The sequence below is a fragment of the Callithrix jacchus genome, chromosome 4 (assembly GCF_049354715.1).
Source record: "Callithrix jacchus isolate 240 chromosome 4, calJac240_pri, whole genome shotgun sequence".
Taxonomy (NCBI): domain Eukaryota; kingdom Metazoa; phylum Chordata; class Mammalia; order Primates; family Cebidae; genus Callithrix; species Callithrix jacchus.
Window position 1 is genome coordinate 92244406 of NC_133505.1, and position 20074 is coordinate 92264479.

At 37.4% G+C, this 20074-nt stretch overlaps 1 pseudogene; it reads right to left on the minus strand.

Moving 5' to 3' along the window:
* Positions 1–6634: 6634 nt before the first annotated feature.
* Positions 6635–7157, minus strand: LOC100408505 (NADH dehydrogenase [ubiquinone] 1 alpha subcomplex subunit 5 pseudogene; annotated as a pseudogene).
* Positions 7158–20074: the final 12917 nt, after the last annotated feature.

The following is a 20074-nucleotide window of genomic DNA, read 5'->3' on the forward strand; positions in this document are numbered from 1 at the left end:
CACATATAAGGTCTGTCCCACAGTAAAAAAGTGATCATAGAGCTCTTCAAGGATACTGGGGCTTCTCTCACAAATTTGTTTTTCACAATTGTAGTGAAAGATGTGTCTCTGGACTCATCCAGGGTGGATGATTAGATCTTAAATTACAAATCAAATCTGATGTTCCAGTCTTTCTACACCTTTCAATGCCTTCCTCTACATCAAACAAAGGCAGGTTTAGCATTTTCAACTGACTCACTGTGGGCCATATTTTGATTCATGCTTCAGCCAAACAAACAAACAAACAAACAAACAAACAAACAAACAAACTGTTAAAGCCCTTTCTAATTCCCTGAGCAACATTACTAAATACAGAATATCTACTTTGTAAGCACACATCAACAAATTCATCCTGATCCAACTTTACGTTTCTATACCATTATCCCACACGTTACCTAACCTATATCTGTATAAATTTGAAAACTTAAGTCATTCTTTCAGAGTATAGCACATCTCATCATGAATTTCATTTTCTACCTCAACTACTTTTAGGTCTAATGAAAGATCTAGAAGCAAAGACAGGTGGTGGTGTTTGGTTTTGAGAAGACTCAGCTATATCTTGCATGGCAACTGCCTTAGGGCAGGCTATTACAAGTTCCTTTGGAAATACAGGGTTAATCCTCCCAGATGGAGATAGAGAAGCCACTGTCATAGAAGGTGGGGTGGTTGCCTCCACTAAGGGTAGAGAGCCTGATCCTCTTGGGGATGGGAAGGCCTGTTCCACTGGCAAAGATTCATCAGAATTTAAGGGGTTCAGCATTCCCAGCTTTATTAGGGTTGCCTTACACTTACCCATATTATCATGATCTCGTTTCTTCCTAATCAATGCCCTTACTTTAAAAATAGACATTTTATAATGCTGGGAGTTCAACTTGCATTGTAATTCAGCCAGTTGTAATAGATCATTATGAGTTTGATTTTTCAGCAATTTTGAGCCTGATGCAATAGGAGGGCTCCTTCAGGGCTCACATAGAACATTTTAGGTCATTTACATGGTGCTTGAACTGGCAATATGTATTTCTGAGTTTGCCTAAGCCTTGCGTTTTCAATTTTTTTGTAGCAACATTACCTGTCTTTGCTACTAGATCCATAACCCAGCTTTGCTTCTAGATCTATAACAACTCTTTACATTTATTAGTTTGCCAAATATGTTCAAAAATATCATATACACAGTCTCCTAGCTCTTTGCTTCTTATAAGAGGTTGATTAGGAATAACAAATGGAGATATTTTACATATCTCTATTGCCAGATCACATTATGGACTCTCAGTGCTCTCTTTTCTACTGAATTTAGAGTCATTAGAGTCTTTAATCAGATTATAGATTTAATCACAGAAACTTTAGAGTCAGTTTAGATAACTCATTCTTAAAATTCTATTTATCTAGGACTATTCTTTGTTCCAAAATATGTATTAGTCGGGGTTTTCCAGAGAAATAGAAGTAATAGGGTGTGTGTGTGTGTGTGTGTGTGTGTGTGTATGTGCACTTGTCTGTGTATCTTGCTATATATGTATATAGGAAGCTGGAGACCAAGGAGAGCTGATGGTTCTAGTATGAATATTTCCTGCATGAAAGCCAGTAAGCTTGAGGCTCAAGAAGAGCCAATATTGGGATCCTGAGACAGGAGCATGCTGATGTTCCTGCTCAAAGTGGTCAGGCAGTAGAAGTTCACTGTTACTTTTGGGAAGGTGAGCCTTTTTGTTGAATTCATTCAACCCTTCAATTGGTTTTATGGAGCTTATCCACATATTTTACTAGGTCTACAATCCAAATGTTAATCTCATTCAAAAACACTTTCACAGACATACCCATATAATATTTGACCAAATGTATGGCACCCTATGGCCCATTCAAATTGACACATAGAATTAACCATCACACATAGTATCAATAATATATGAGTTTCAGTTGCTTCAAATCCTAACACTAGGTAAAGTCAGTGTTTTTACTATAAGCCATTCTAGTGAGTATGTAGTAGTATGTTATTATGGTTTTAATTTGCATTTTACTGATAACTAATTATATTTAGCACTTTTTTGTACTTATTTTTCTTCATATACTTTCATTTGTGAAGTATCTGTTCTAATCTTTTGCCCTTCTTTCAGTTGCTGTCTTATTATTATTGGGTTGTATATATTCTGGGTACAAGTCCTTTGTAAAACATGCACGTTATGAATATTTCATCCATATCTGTGGCTTGCCTTATCTGGATATGTGTCTCTGCATATGTATACTTCTAAATGTTAGTGTATATGTATATCTAGAAATATATGTATATTTGTCTATGTAAATATAGTTCTTTTACTCTAATTTTAGTGGCATTTTGGAAGATAGCAGTGAATAAAAGCATATGTTTAACATATTTTGTTCAAAGTTTATAATTCATTCTTCATCTGAGCTTTCTAAGTGTTCTTTATGACCTCTTTGGAGTATATGCTACATTATAGTATACAAACATCTGTTTACATGTTTTCCTGCATTCCTTGCTGGACTTTAGGCTCATTGAGGGTGAGGTCAGGCATTCATTTTTGTACTCCTAGTGACTAGCATAGTCCTTGGCATGTATTATTTACTTCAGTATATTGAAAAAATGGACACTATTTATCTTGGGAGAAGTTTGGATTGTGATGGTTCTGTCTAGGAATCTTTGCTCTTTTTTTTTGTCACGTGTCAGTGTGTACTTTTTGGAAACTTCAACTGGAAATGTCAAGTATAAAAAGTCTGAGTGTATTTTATAAAGTCTTCTGTAAATTATATTAGGCATTAAATTAGAGCAAGGGTCATCAAATTTTCTGTAAAGGGCCAGAGAATAAATACTTTCAGCTTTGTGGACAACATGGTCTCCTATGCAACTTTGCTGTTGTAGCATGAAAGTAACCTTAGACAATACATAAATGAATGAGCATGGCTGTTTTCAAATAAAACCTCATTCAAAAACAGCCAGCCATAAAAAAGAATGAGATCATGTCATTTTCAGGGACATGGATGAAGCTGCAAGCCATCATTCTCAGCAAACTAACACAGGAACAGAAAACCAAACACTGCATGTTCTCACTCACAAGTGGGAGTTGAACAATGAGAACACAGGGACACAGGGAAGGACACAACACACACTGGGGCCTATTGGGGTGGGGGAGCATTAGGACAAATACCTAATGCATGTGGGGTTTAAAACCTGGATGAGTTGATAGGTGCAGCAAACCACCATGGCATATGTATACCTATGTAATGAACCTACACATTCTTCACATGTATCCCAGAACTGAAAGTAAAATAAAATAATAATAATAATAAAGTCAAAAAGTCAATGTGCTGCATTTGGTTTACAGACTGTAGTTTACCAAGACTATAGGTTATGAATCCGTAAACCAAAGGAACCCAGGAATCTAAATAGGTGTGAATTCTAATTTAGGTATTTTTTCTCTAGGACATACTTAGTTTAACTACTTCCTTCCTATGTGCACTGGGAGGAATGTATTTTTCCCACATTTTGCAGTGGTTTGTCTGTTTGGTGGCCATGAAAATCTGCCTCTCAGACCTCTGACTAAGGAGAACATTATTGACCAATGGCCCTAGATACTACAGTCTGAAATTTACTACCACATTGCTTCCAGTAGGCTATTGGCAGACAGTGACTGACCAGGGTAAGGATAGCAAGCAAGATCCATGCCTTGGATATGTGGGACACTATTGACTAGTGAATATGGCCAACCTGCCTTCCTTCCATCACCTCTTTACCTGCACATTGCAGTTTGATGGCTCTGCCACCTTCTTCCAGCTCCTTCCACATTTTCTTTCCTTTTATTTTTCTTTTTGAGATGTAATCTTGCTCTGTTTCCCATGCTGGAGTACAATGGTATGATCTCAGCTCACTGCATACTCTACCCCCTGGGTTCAAGTGATTCTTCTGCCTCAGCTTCCTGAGTAGATGGGATTACAGGTGCCTGCCACTACACCTGGATAATTTTTGTATTTTAGTAGACATGGTGTTTTGCCATGTTGGCCAGGCTGGTCTTGAACTCTTGACCTCAGGCAACCTGAAAAGAAAAACTTCCACATTTTCTCTCATAGGTGTGTGCCTGAACTTGGCATCTGCCTTTAGAACATCCAGACTACCACAAATTGTTGATTTCATGATTTTCAGACTCCGTTATAAAGGAATAGATTGAAATATGGTATAGTTTAGTAAAGAAAATGTGGGAGAAAGCAATACTGAAACATAAATTTTAAAAAAATCTTTTAAAGATGAGGAGTGGACAGTGGGATAATAATTCACTTGGTAGAGCAGAGAAGGTTTCAATGTAAGTGTCTGCAGACAGGATTTATGAAGATAAGCAAGTTGTCACTCAACACAGGACCCTAAAAAGGCACGGGACTTGAAGGTAAGTGGAAGGTAAAGTTGAAGTTCAAATCAAAGGCAATAATACTCAAAAGTCCCTGGTCTCAAGAAATATCAGGTGCAGTCTAGGATGGGGGTGAAGTGATAGACTCAAGGGGGTTAAGGGAGAGTCTGCACACTGATTGGTGAGATATCCAGCCCTTATGCTTTGCTTTACTCCTCCTAGATCACTGCCTGCCAATAATCAACCCAAAGAATAGATAAATCTGGAGAAATTTCTTCAACCCAGACTGAAGGTATATTTGGAGATTTCAGTTAAAATATAATTTTATGCTGGGCATGGTATCTGATGCCTGTAATCCCAGCACTTGTGAGGCCAGGGTGGGAGAACTGCCTGAGCTCAGGAGTTCATTAACAGCCTTGGCAACACAGTGAGACCCTGTCTCTATATTTAAAAAAAAATTAGCCAGACACAGTGGCAAGGACCTGTAGTCCCAGCTACTCTGGAGGCTGAGGTGAGAGAATTGCTTGAACACAGGCTGTAGTTTGAGTCTGCAGTGAGCTGTAATTGCACCACTGAACTCAAGCTTGTGTGACAGGGTAAGACTGGTCACCAAAACAGCCTGGTTTGTTGCATTCTATGGATGTTCCAAAGATCTTCTCCTTTCAATCACCTTTCCATGTCTTAGTTGGAAATAAGACCTGATAGACAAGAATTATCTGACATTTTTGTAAAGCTTCTCATATATAAGCACAAAGGCAACTAACTAGCTAACTACCTTACCTAATGATGAAGCATGTGACAAAAATAAACAGATAAATTTGAGGGCAGAATAAACTTTACAAAAAAGAAGATATTACTTCTATGAAACAGGACTTGCTTTATGCAGAAGAAAAAAATCAAAATTATTCTCAAGAAAAAAGCTTTTCCTTTAAATAAAAAACACACTTTTAAAGGATTAGAAGACAATATCAAAGACATTATTTAGAAAATAGAACTAATAGAAAGGTGAACAGGTATTCAAGTGCTGACTAACTGGAATGTTGGAAAGATGGAACACGTAAAATTATGGAAATTATCAAACAAGTGAAAAAAGACATTTCAATGATGAAATGACTGAGTCTAAAGCAGACAATAAAAAGACTCTAAGACATGTATCATGAAACTTTGAAACACCAAAAATAAATAAGAACTCCTTTTGACACCAAAATGAGAAATGAGGTCACCATCAAATGTTTAGTTTGAATATCAGTGTAGTACTGGATTCTGAGGCAGCAAATCTAGATGTTAAAACACAATGAAGCTCTGCAAAGAAATCATGGTAAAATAATCTTCCTGATATTTAATATGGGTCATCACACCTTGTTTAAATTTTTCAATCATTTCTCATAATGAGGGGTTAGGGTCTAGGAATGATGTGTCACCTCACTCACAGGCTGAAACCACATATTTCCCATGATTCTCATCACTCTTCACATAAAAATTTAAGATTGTTATAGAAGGCAAGTTATTTACCCAATATTTCCCTGAATATTTTGTACATATCTATGTCTTTTGCCTCAATGTAAGCCTGAGAGAAAGACACTGAGTCTTATATTCTTTTTCTAAGAATTCCACATCCAGCTTAAAAGTCCTCTCCTCCTTCAAGTCTTCCCCATCCCTCCTCTCACCCATGTCGAGAATAATTAATCACTCTATTGTGCTCCCATGATTTAAAAATAAAATAAGGAAAGTTTTTCTATTTGATATCATCACATTATAACATAATCATTAGAACATGATTTTTACCTACCCCTCACAATTTTGAGCCTCTTGTGAGTATGGCTCATGTTTTTGCTTCACTATATAATTACATATTTAAATTTGCTTTTACATACAAAAGATCATAGCCAAGAAGGCTAACCATAATTTCAAATTTTAGTACCAGCCACTTGTGCTATTTTATCACATTTGAAAATATTTATTTACTTCAAACAGTGATCTATAAATTTGTTTAGACAATAATAATTAAGAGCTTTTTCTTCAGGATAATAAACATATTAAATGATGTATTGAAGATACTACTAAAGAAACTACTTTTTGATTATAGTCTCTGCATTGAAGATCAATAGGAATTTTTCTAATCTTCAAATTATTCCACAACTGCTTTGTTCAAAGAAATACCATCTTGGAAATAATTTGTGTGAAAAATTTACAAATCAAAGATTGACTCACAGATGATACGACCATAATCACTTATTTTAACAAGTCTCCTGAGTATTTTCTGTATCAGTTTTCTTGATTATAAAATGTCAATAATATGAACATAATCTTAATGTAACAGAATATTTAATTATATCAGTTTCCCAACAACCCACCAAAGTCATATAATAATTATATTGGTTGTTTCCACTGATTGGCAAGAGGCTCTTCCACTAAAGCCTCCCATGGTTTCCACTGCATCATTTTTCTCACCAGACTTAGTTCATTTTCAACCTGATAAATTGCTTCTTCTATTTAGCTACCTTGAAGTTGGTCTTCTAATTTTTTAACATCTGATTCCACTTTAAGCATAACCAGCTTCTCATTTGTAATCTGTTCTGCATACTTTTTATGTGCTGCATTTTTAGGGTTTGCTCAAGAACATCAAGGATGTTTTTGTATAATATTCTTAGCCTCTCATGTGGACTGTCACATACAGCCAATTCCACAGGACCAGTAGTCCTCTTCAGCACACCCTGACCCATATGTAATTATTATTTGTATCACAATGCCTGGCTTCATGCCTACATTAAGTGATACTCAGTAAATATCTGTTACATTGAAATGATTCAATAAACATTGTAAACTAAAAACCAAAACACTACAGCCAGAGTAGGGCTTATAGGACATGTCTGAAATCAACTCAACATTCATCTAGTGGTTGCTTGGTAGATTGATATAGAAATTCATTTTTTCTCTGATCTGTGAACACATTTTTTTTTACCCATTAGCCAAATGTACTGTATCAACTAATTAGGGTGGGGTGATTTCTCTCTTATAATAGATGATCACTTACCACCATCAATATACGGTGCTAAAATATTTTCATATAATCTTTTTGTTTCTTATTCTCCTAGAAAAGTCATTGTCTGAGGAGAACAAGGATGCAAGAATGAAATCAGTAAAAACAGGGTCAGTTCTTGGAAATTTTTAAAAAACAATGTAATTTTCTTTTGTTTGGGAAGAGTTATAATTCTGCCATCACAGATATCATAGAATTTATAAAATAATAGGTGCATTTATTTGGGGCAATGCTCTAAAATTTCAAATGATAGGAAACATGTCAACCTCTAGCATGAATAAACTTTTATCAAAATATGCTTCATATTTCAGTTTTCTAAATCTGGAATTGAAAAAAAACAGAAACCATTTTCTTCAAATGTTGAACAGCATCATGTTTGAGAGAAGACAGTTAATTTAAAACATTAGGGGAAAATTGATGGAGTTGTTAATGGAAAATGGAAGATTATAGCTTTTAGTGACATGTTAGACAAGCACATTTAAACAATTTAAAAGTGCTTTTCCCCCACAGGATCACTTATGTCTCATTTCTGAGTTGTCAGTGTCTCTAATTTATTCCAGCTGCTTCTGATTAGTTCATCTTTTTGAAGCAATGCAGTTTCATTGTGATAAGAGAACTGTACTTTTTCTTATGCATATGCATAGAAAGCTCTCAGCAGTACCCATCAGAGGTCCTTATGATGACCTATGCTACATTTCAAAGATAAGAGTCTGACCAAGTAGCCAGGACATCAGAGATGAAATTCTCAAATGACCAAGCATCTGAGAACTCTATGCAATCCACATCTTAGAAAGCTTCAGGATTTTGCCTAGAAAAGTCTAATCCATGTATCAATCGGAAACAAAATAAACAGACAAAAAGGTGTGTATGTCTCTGTGTGTGTGTCTGTCATGTTTTAAAGCAAGAAATATGTGACACATATCTTATTTTATACTAAAGGTACTGTGTCATCTCAAAAGAAAGAAGGGTTTCAAGCTGCTGGAGTGGACCCAGACAAAGAGAGTTGGTGGGTGAATGTCTTCTCATTTAGAACTAACCAAGCAGAAGGTTGTGAGTTTGAATATTAGGGACCTAAAGTCTATAATGTATAAGGACAGAGCTTTTAACCAGACCTGCAGAACTCAGTTTCGCTGGGTGAGTTTGTCAGTATAGGCCTCACAGAATCCATCCTGAAGGAAATCACAGGTGGCTTCTAGGAGAGGTGGTTGTACTCCTACACAATCTGACATAAAATTTTGGACAAAAGTTGTCTCTAGAGAGAAAAGATGGATTCTCAGAGCTAGTGGGGCTAACAAAGGCAACATCAGATCCCCCCAAATACAGCCAAATCGTCATCCCATTCTGTCAACTGTTAGCGTTACTGCCCTATCCAAAAACTGTCATTGCATACCTAGAGAGTGTAAATATATTTCCAACCACATTTCCATACCTCCTGTCTTACTTCCCTAAAATATTTATTTTCTCACAGTAATCAGAGGGGTTTTCCTAAGAAGAACTCAAATTGTGTTAATTACCTGCTTAAAAATCCTCCAGTGCCTTTCCATTTCACTTAGAATAAAATCTAGTTCCTTGTGGTGGTTTTCAAGATCCTCTGTGACTTGGCTCCTTCTACCTCTTCAAGATTATCTTCTGCCAATCTCTTCTTCGGTCACAAAATCTTTCTTGCTGCTCCTCCCTAGGACACTGGAATTTGTTGTCCCCTCTGCCTGCAACACTCTTATTTCAAAACCTCTTATATTTGGGTCTTCCTCTTGTCATTTAGGTTCTAGCTCAAATATCTTGATTCAATCTAAATTACATAACTTCATCTTCCTCTATCACAACACCCTTTATATTTTTATAGCATCTATCATATTTGCTATTATACTATTTGTTTATTTGCTATTTTCATGTCTGTCTTCCTTTTCCACCTACTAGAATGTAAATCTTATCTAAGTTATGAAATTATTAGGCTAGTACAAAAGCAATTGTGGTTTTTGCCATTGAAAGTAATGGCAAAAACCACAATTACTTCTGCACCAACCTAATATTTGTCAAGCTCTCTTTGGCTCCCAAACACCACTAGCCTCATAGTAGACAGACAATAATAATCAACAAATGACTGTTTGTGATATTTCACAGAATAATATAGGCATTCTGTTGATGTCTGACTGCTGTTAAAAAGAATCCTGACATCATTAATTAATTCTACAAAAGGAAAGGCCTCTCTGCCCTCTCCTCACATCAGTCTGAACTTACAGTAGTCCCTATTAATCTCTCTTATCTATACCATGACTATCATGTCACCTATACTCTGTTGATAGAACTTTTGCACCTTCCTGATCAGATGTGGCTGACCCTGTGCTTTTAGTGACCCTCACACAGCTAGACCAAATCCACCTGCATCACTGGGTGAGAACAAACATGCATGTGGAGTGGTGAGAGCTATAACCCTTTCTATCTCTGAGCAAGGCTGACCTCTTTCCTCTTTACTAGGTCTGGGAAGGCAAGTCTGTAAGTCTGTGTTCTCTCTGTGTGGGATGACTTGGCTAGAAAACCAGCTCTGTTTCACCTTCAGAACTAGAGAATGAGTCTCCAAACAGATTACAACATTGGGCAAAAGTTTGATACTACTATTAAGTACATTGATTATATATTTAAAACATTTTCTATTGGTGCTTCTTAAGAGTAAATTCTATTGAAGAACCAGACACCTAGTGGCCCTGGCAGAGGTGGAGGCATTAGCAGAGGGTCAGAAGCATTTCTTATTGAGCGACCAACATGCATTTTAGAGAAGGAACCAGTAGAGTCTGATCTTGAGGTGATTTATCCAACAACATAGAGAAAATGCCTACTGCTCACTAACCTAGGAAATCGAATGCTAAACCCCATGGCAGAACATACAACCCTTTCAAAAAGTGATAAACTTTGCACATATGGAAGATCAAAAGCTCAGTATCTCTGCAGTTGTGAGTCTATGTTAATTATTTTTCTTCTACCTTTTCTAAAACTCATAACACAAGTGGGGGAGAAGCTGTCACTATAGAAATGGTAGAGATTGACTACTGGAGGTGCAGAGGAGGTTTAATTTTCCAGTATAACTTTTCCTTTGGGGTGCAATTTGGAAAATTGTTTGCATAACTGTGCCTGCTATAAAATGACAACTTTTACATTTCTTAATGTCTGTTGACCTGCTTATTTTGGAGCAGTCATAGGAGGTTTTTGTTATTAATATAGTAATTGTTCATGATGGATTTCTCCCAGAAAAGCTACTGTTTACATTGCTAGATGGTGTTGTCACTATTCCACTTTGTCTAATGAGAGGGTTATGTAGAGCTCCTTGTCTAGACAAAGACACCTGCTTTTAACATCTTCCTGTTCCAAGTACTAATTTTTCATCTACCATATTATGTACCTCTAGTGTTATATTAATACCATTCTCACTGGGCATCATATTTAGGCTACTAGGCTTTAAATAATTAAACCTTATGTGCTCTAAGTTGACAGTAAAATTAGTTTTTCCAAAGCTAAAGTACATAGAACTTTTTCACCACCCAGAGATTTAACTTACAATCATTAATTCTTAGATTCCAAAAAATTGGAAATAGTTAGTCAAGCATCAGGACCATTTCAAAGGTTGACAATGAAGACATAAAAAATGTTTAGCACTTAGAAAGCATTGGAACTGGGGTTTACCTTGACCTCCTGAAAAAACAACAACAACAACAACAACAACAACAACAACAACAACAACAACAAGATAATAACAGAGCTTGGTCAGCATGTTCCAGGACACCTGACCAAGTTGGGTCTCTTTGGATGTGTATAGCATTCCTTATCATGACTCCCATTTTTATGACTTCTCCAGACTTGGTAGCACGAAATATTTCTGCATAGAAGATGCTTGGTTCCTGATCAAGAAATAAAACATTTATCAGTGTAAAAGAATTGTTGGCCAAAATATGAAAATGGTCCACAACTGCATAGGTACTGGAATTTAAACTCAGGAGTGTTTGACTCCAAGCCTCAATTTTTGTACCCTATTTTCTGCTGCTTCTCTAATGATGTGCCTGGAGTGCTACGTGGGGGCCTGCTTGCCAGGACTCAAAAAATATATGATAATCATAGAGAGGGACAGGGCAGCAACCAGAGGGATGCTACTCTTTGCTGCTACAATTGTGGTTTGTCAGATGCTGGTTTCTCTGTGGTGCTTAGATAGAATGCAGCTGGGAGGCTCTGGATAAATGCAGTCTTCACTGTTAGCTATGGCTCACTGCCTATAATTTCTATATACTTGTTTTCTATAATGAGATGAGCTGAGGAATAAATGCCCTACAAAAATCCTTTTGCCTTCTTTCTTTAAAGGTTAGGAAAGACCTGGTTTAAGTAGTCCATTATGCTTCCTGTTACCAGAACCTGTATCTGATCCCACTCAATCATTAGAGTTAAGGGGTTCTTCCAAATGAAAGGCACAGCCCTGCTATTCAGTAGTGAACTGCAAAAGAAAAGAAATGTAAAAAGGGTAGTTGCAGGAGTTGGGAAAGAGTTTGTCTCAACTTTCTACTGAATGATCCATTCCTCTGCTCTATCAGGTATTACTTATAATACTTGATACAATGTAAATGCTATGTAAATAGTTATTATACCATTTGGAGGGTCAGTTGTATTCTGGCACTTCTGTATTTTCTCCAGGCATCCAGAGCACTTGCTACTCTTCGCTCTCCAGGTCCAACTGGCATGATATCAATATGTGCATCAGTGGGATGTGCAGTAGCATGCTTGGCTGACCAAAAGTTCTGTAGACTATATTTTAAGAAACAAGCAGGAAAACTTGATATAACTGTGGCAAGATGATGAATGTGTTCAAAAGTCTGATTTACAACTGGTAGGATGATACAATATATTTTAGAAACATTTTCATCAACATGATCAAAATTTTAATGGTTAACACTTAAGCTTCAATTGTGTAGAAAATTCACATACAGTTTTTCTGATCCAAGATGGCCAAATAGGAACAGTTCTGGAGTGCAGTTCCCAGAGAGAACAATGCAGAGGGTGAGTGATCACTGCATTTCCATACAAGTTATTACTGCCCAGCCCAGGAGATTCAAGGGCTGAAAAGCACCATGAGTTTCTAGCATGGTTTTTTAAGCCAGCACAACAGGTCTCTGCATAAAAAGTCTCACAAATCTGGGCAGCCATTTCAACCAGTGCATGGAACACCTGGGAGACAGAGTTACCCATTCAAATGAAAAAAAGGGGACTGAAACAGGTGATCTGGCTCAGCAGGTCCCACACCCACAAAGACCAGCAATCTGAAATACTCTGTATTGAGAGTTTTACAGCAAGTACAGCTGGACCTGGGACAGTCCAGCTCTGTTGGGAGAAGGGCATCTGCCATTACTGAGGCAGTCCACCACTACCGAGGCAGTCTGCCATAACTGAGGCAATGCACAATTACCGAGGCAGTCCACCATTAACAAGGCAGTCTGCCATTACTTGAGGCAGTTCTAACTATACCTATATAAACAAAACTACAAGGAAGTTCACACAGTAGCTGGGCAGAGCCCACGGCATCTCAGCAACACCTCTCCTGAAAGACTGTGACTAGGCAACCTCCTTGCTGCAGAGGGCATCTCTAAAAAAAAAATGCAGCAGTACATCAGGAACTTATAAATAAAATCCCACCTTCCTGGGACAGAGCACCTTGGAAAAAAGGTGGCTATGAGTTCCGCTGCAGCAGACTTAAATGTACCTGCCCAGCAGCTCTGAAAGGAACAATGGAGCTCACAGCTCAGCACTTGAGTTCCTATAAGGCACAGACTGTCTCCTCAAGCAGCTCCCCAACCCCCATATTTCCAAAGAGACACCTCATAAAGGAGTGCTCATACTGACATCTAGCGGATATCCTTCTGGGACAAAGATAACAGAAGAAGAAACTGGCAGCAACCCTTACTGTTCTACAGCCACCACAGGTGATTCCCAGGCAAGCAGGGTCTGGAGTGGCCCTCCAGCAGTCCTACAGCAGAGGGGCCTGACTGTTAGAAGGAAAACTAAAAAGCAGAAAGAAACAACTTCATTATCAACAAAAAGGATGTCCACTCAGAGATTGCATACAAAGCACCAACTACAAAGACTACAGGTAGATAAATCCACAAAGATGGGAAGATACCAGTGGAAAAAGGATGAAAACACCCAAAACCAGAATGCCTCTACTCCTCCAAGGGATCACAAGTCCTCACCAGCAAGGGAACAAGGCTTGAGAATGAGTCTGAATTGACAGAAACACGTGTCAGAAAGTGGGTAATAACAAGCTTCTCTGAGCTAAAAGAACATGTTTTAACCCAATGCAAAGAAACTAAGAATGTTGAAAAAGGTTTGATGAAATGCTACCAAGAATGAACAACTTGGAGAAGAATATAAATGACCTCATGAAGTAGAAAAATACAACACAAGAACTTTGCAAAGCATACGCAAGTTTCAATAGCCAAATCGACCAAGCAGAAGAAAGGATATCAGAGATTGAAGATCAACTCAATGAAATATAATGAGAAGGCAAGATTAGAGAAAAAAAAAAGTGAAAAGAAATGAACAAGGCCTCCAAGAAATATGGGATTATGTGTAAAGACCTAATCTATGTTAGATAGGTGTACCTGAATGTGATGGAGAGAATGAATCCAAGCTGGAAAACACTCTTCAGGATATTATCCAGGAGAACTCCCCCAACCTAGCAAGGCAGGCCAATATTCAAGTCCAGGAAATACAGAGAACACCACAAAGATATTCCTCAAGAAGAGCAACCCCAAGGCACATAATAGTCTGATTCACCAGGGTTGAAACAAAGGAAAAAATGCTAAGGTCACATTACCCACAAAGGGAATCCCATCAGACTCAGAGTAGGTCTCTCAGCAGAAACCCTACAAGTCAGAAGATAGTGGCAGCCAATATTAAGCAACCAAAAGGACAGAAATTTCAACATAGAATTTCATATCCAGCAAAACTAAGCTTCATAAGTCAAGGACAAATAAACTCCTTTATGAACAAGCAATTGCTGAAAGATTTCATCACCCCCAGGCCTGCCTTATAAGAGCTCCTGAAAGAAGCACTAAACATGGAAAGGAACAACTAGTACCAGCCACTCCAAAAATGTACCAAATGGTAAAGAGCATTGACACAATGAAGAAACTGCATCAATTAATGGAAAAAAAGAACCAGATGGCATCAAAAAGGCAGGACCAAATTCACACATAACAGTATTAACCTTAAATGTAAATGAGCTAAATGTATCAATCAAATCACAGACTGGCATAATGGATAAAAAGTCAAAACCAATCGGTGTGCTGTATCCAGGAAACCCATCTCACATGCAAGGACACACATAGTTTCAAAGTAAAGGGATGAAGGAAGATTTATCAAGAAAATGGAGAGCCAAAAAAGCAGAAGTTGCAACCCTGTCTCTGATAAAATGGACTTTAAACCAAAAAAGATCAAAAGAGGAAAAGAAGATCATTAGATAATGGTAAAAGGATCAATGTAACAAGAAGAACTAATGATCCTAAATATATATGCACCCAATACAGGAGCACCCAGATAATATAAAGCAGGGTATTAACAACCTACAAAGAGGCTTAGATTCCCATACAATAATATAATGGGAGACTTTAACACCCCACTGTCAACATTACACAGATCAACAAAACAGAAATTTAACAAGGATATCCAGGACTTGAACTGTGATCTGGATCAAGCAAACCTGAGACATTCAAAGAACTTTCCACCCCAAATCCACATCACAGCACCTCATCACACCTACTCTAAAATTGACCACATAATTGGAAGTAAATCACTCCTCAGTAAATGCAAAAGAACAGAAATAATAACAAACAATCTTTCAGACCACAGCACAATCAAATTAGAGCTCAGGACTATAAAACTAACTCAGAAACTCATAACTTCATGGAAACTGAACAATTGGCTCACGAATGATGACTGCAGAAACAATAAAATGAAGGCATAAATAAAGATATTTTTCAGAACCAAGGAGAATGAAGACACAATGTGCCAGAATCTCTGGGACACATTCAAAGCAGTGTCTAGAAGAATATTTATAGCAATAAATGATCACATGAGAAACAAGGAAAGATCTAAAATCAACACCCTATCATTAAAATTGAATGAGCCAGAGGAGTGAGATAAAAAAAAAAACTCAAAAACTAGCAGAACACAAGAAATTACTAAGATTAGTGCAGAATTGAAAGAGATAGAGACACACAAAAAAAAAACCTTCAAAAAATTAATAAATCCAGGAACTGGTTTTTTGAAAATTTCAACAAAATAGACCACCAGCCAGATTAATAAAAAAGAAAAGAGAGAAGAATCAAATAGATGCAATAAAAAATGACAAAGGGGATATCACCACTGATTTCAAAGAAATGAAAACTACCATCAGAGATTACTACAAACAACTATATGCACATAAACCGGTAAACCTGGAGGAAATGGATAAATTCCTAAATACTTGCACTATCCCCAGCCTAAACCACGAAGAAGTCAAAACCCTGAATAGATCAATAACAAGGGCTGAAGTTATAATAGCCTACCAACCAAAAAAAAAAAAAAAAAACCCAGGGCAAGATGGGTTCACAGTTGAATTCTACCGGACATACAAAGAGGAGCTGGTACCTCTCCTTCTGAAACTATTCCAAACAATTAAAAAAGAGGAAATCCTTCCCAAATCATTTTATAAGACCGACATCATCCTGATACCAAAACCCAACAGAGATGCAATCGATAGCCTGGGGAGAAATGCCAAATGTGGGTGAGGGGGAGGAAGGCAGCAAAATACACTGCCATGTGTGTACCTATGCAACTATCTTGCATGTTCTGCACATGTACCCCAAAACCTAAAATGCAATTAAAAAAAGACATTTAAAAACCAAAAAAAAAAAAAAAAAACAAACTTCAGGCCAATATTCATGATGAACATAGATCTTCAATAATATATGGGCAAACTGACTGCAACAGCATATCAAAGAGCTTATTCACTATGATCAAGTAGGCTTCTTCCCAAGGATGCAAGGCTGGTTCAACATACCTAAGTCTATAAATGCAATCCACCACATAAACAGAACTAAAGACAAAACCATATGATTATCTCAATAGATACAGAGAAGGCCTTCAATAAAATTCAACAGCCCTTTATGCTAAAAATTCTCAATAGGTATCAATGGAAAGTATCTCAAAATAATAAAAGGTAATTACAATGACCCACAGCCAATATCATTCTAAATGGGAAAAAACTGGAAGCATTCAATTTGAAATCTGGCACTAGACAAGGATGCCCTCTCTCACTTCTCCTATTCAATATAGCAGTGGAAGTGCTAGCTAGAGCAATCAGGCAAGAAAAAGAAATAAAGTGTATTCAATTAGGAAAAGAGGAAGTCAAATTGTCTCTATTTGAAGATGACATGATTGTATATTTAGAAGACCCCATTGTCTCAGCCCAAAATCTCCTTAAGCTGATAAGCAACTTCAGCAAAATCTCGGGATACAAAATCGATGTACAGAAATCACAAGCATTCCTGTACACCAGTAACAGACTTAAAGAGAGCCAAATCAAGAATGAACTGCCATTTACAATTGTTACAAATAGAATAAAATACCTAGGAATACAACTAGCAAAGAATGTAAAGGATCTCTTCAAGGAGAACTACAAACCACTGCTCAGGGAAATAAGAGGACAGAAAGAGACGGAAAAACATTCCATGCTCATGGTTAGGAAGAATTAATATTGTAAAAGTGGCCATACTGTCCAAAATAATTTATAAATTCAGTGCTATCCCCATCAAGCTACCTAATACCCTCTTCACAGAACTGGAAAAAAAACACATTAAATTTCATGTAGAACCAAAAGAGAGCCCACATAGCCAAGACAATTCTAAGCAAAAAGAACAATGCTGGAGGAATCATACTACCTTGCTTAAAACTATACTACAAGGCTACAGTTATCAAAACAGTATGGTACTGGTACCAAAATGAAGACATAGACCAATGGAACAGAACAGAAGCCTTGGAGGGAATGCCACACATCTACAATCATCTGATCTTTGACAAACTGACAAAAGCAAGCAATGGAGAAAGAATTTTCTGTTTAATAAATGGTGTTGGGAAAACTGGCTAGCCATGTGCAGAAAGCAGAAACTGGACCCCTTCCTGACACCTTACACTAAAATTAACTCCCAATGGATTAAAGACTTAAGACCTAACACCATAAAAACCCTAGAAGAAAACTTAGGCAAAACCATTCAGGACATAGGCATAGGCAAGAACTTCATGACTAAAACACCAAAAGCAAGGGCAACAAAAGCCAAAATAGACAAATGGCACCTAATCAAACTTCACAGCTTCTGCACAGCAAAATAAACAGTCATTAGAGTGAATCAGCAACCAACAGAATAGGAAAAATTTTTTGCAATCTACCCATCTGACAAAGGGCTAATATCCAGAATTTACAAAGAACTAAAACAGATTTACAAGAAAAAAAAAAAAAAAAACAAAGCAACCCATTCAAAAGTGGGCGAAGGGTATGAACAGACACTTTTCAAAAGAAGACATTTATGAGGCCAACAACCATATGAAAAAATGCTCATTACTGCTTATTAGAGAAATGCAAATCAAAGCTACATTGAGATACCATCTCATGCCAGTTAGAATGATGATTTTTAAAGACTCTGGAGACAATGGATGCTGAAGAGATTGTGGAGAAATAGGAACAATTCTACACTGTGGGTGGGAGTATAAATTAGTTCAACCATTGTGGAAGACAATGTGGCAATTCCTCAAGAACCTAGAAGTAGAAATTCTATTTGACCTAGCAATGCCATTACTGGGTATATTTCCAAAGGATTATAAATCTTTCTATTATAAAGACACATTCACACGTATGTTCATTACAGCACTGTTTACAATAGCAAAGACCTGGAACCAACCTAAATGCCCATCGATGATAGACTGGACAAGGAAAATGTGGCACATATATACCATGGAATACTATGCAGCCATAAAAAACGATGAGTTCGTGTCCTTTGTAGGGACATGGATGAATTTGGAAACCATCATTCTTAGCAAACTGACACAAGACCAAAAAATCAAACTCCACATGTTCTCACTTACAGGCAGGTGTTGAACAATGAGAACTCATGAACACAGGGAGGAGAGCAACTCATACTGTGGTCTGTTGGGGGGGTTTAGGGGAGGGACAGTGATGGGTGGAGTGGTTGGGAAGAGATAACATGGGGAGAAATGCCAGATATAGGTGACAGGGGGAATGGAGGCAGCAAACCACATTGTCATATATGTACCTATGCAACAATCCTGCATGTTCTGTACATGTACTCCAGAAGCTAAAGTGCAATTATATATATATATAATATTATATATATATAATATTAGATATATAATAATATATATTATATATATTATTATATATATTTGAAAAAATTTTGGAGAAAAAAGGAAAAAATAAAATTCACATTTTTTTTTCTTTAATTGTTTATTGCATTTTAGGTTTTGGGGTACATGTGCAGAACGTGCAAGACAGTTGCGTAGGTACACACATGGCAGTGCAGTGTGTTTTGCTTCCTTTCTCCCTTCACCCACATTTGGCATTTCTTCCCAGGCTATCCCTCCCCACCTCCCTCCCCGCTGGCCCTCCCCTTTTCCCCCCAATAGACCCCAGTGTTTACTACTCCCCTCCGTGTGTCCATTTTAGTACTCCCCTTCGTGTGTCCATGTGTTCTCATTTTTCATCACCCTCCTATGAGTGAGAATATGTGGTATTTCATTTTCTGTTCCTGTGTCAGTTTGCTGAGAATGATGTTCTCCAGATTCATCCATGTCCCTACAAATGACACGAACTCATTTCTGATTGCTGCATAATATTCCATGGTGTATATGAGCCACATTTTCCCAATCCAGTCTATCATCGATGGGCACTTGGGTTGATTCCAGGTCTTTGCTATTGTAAACAGTGCTGCAATAAACATTCGTGTGCATGTGTCCTTATAGTAGAACAATTTATAGTCCTTGGATATATACCCAATAATGGGATTGCTGGGTCAAATGGAGTTTCTTATTTCTAAGGCCTTGAGGAATTGCCACACTGTCTTCCACAATGGTTGAACTAATTTACACTCCCACCAACAGTGTAAAAGTGTTTTTTTTTTCTCCACATCCTCTCCAGCATCTGTTGTCTCCAGATTTTTTAATGATCGCCATTCTAACTGGCGTGAGATGGTATCTCAATGTAGTTTTGATTTGCATCTCTCTGATGACCGGTGACGATGAGCATTTTTTCATATGATTGTTGGCCTCATATATGTCTTCTTTCGTAAAGTGTCTGTTCATATCCTTTGCCCATTTTTGAAGGGGCTTGTTTGTTTTTTTCCTGTAAATCTATTTGAGTTCTTTGTAAATTCTGGATATCAGCCCTTTGTCAGATGGGTAAACTGCAAACATTTTTTCCCATTCTGTTGGTTGCCAATTCACTCTAGTGACTGTTTCTTTTGCCGTGCAGAAGCTGTGGAGTTTGATTAGGTCCCATTTGTCTATTTTGGCTTTTGTTGCCAATGCTTTTGGTGTTTTGTTCATGAAGTCCTTGCCTACTCCTATGTCC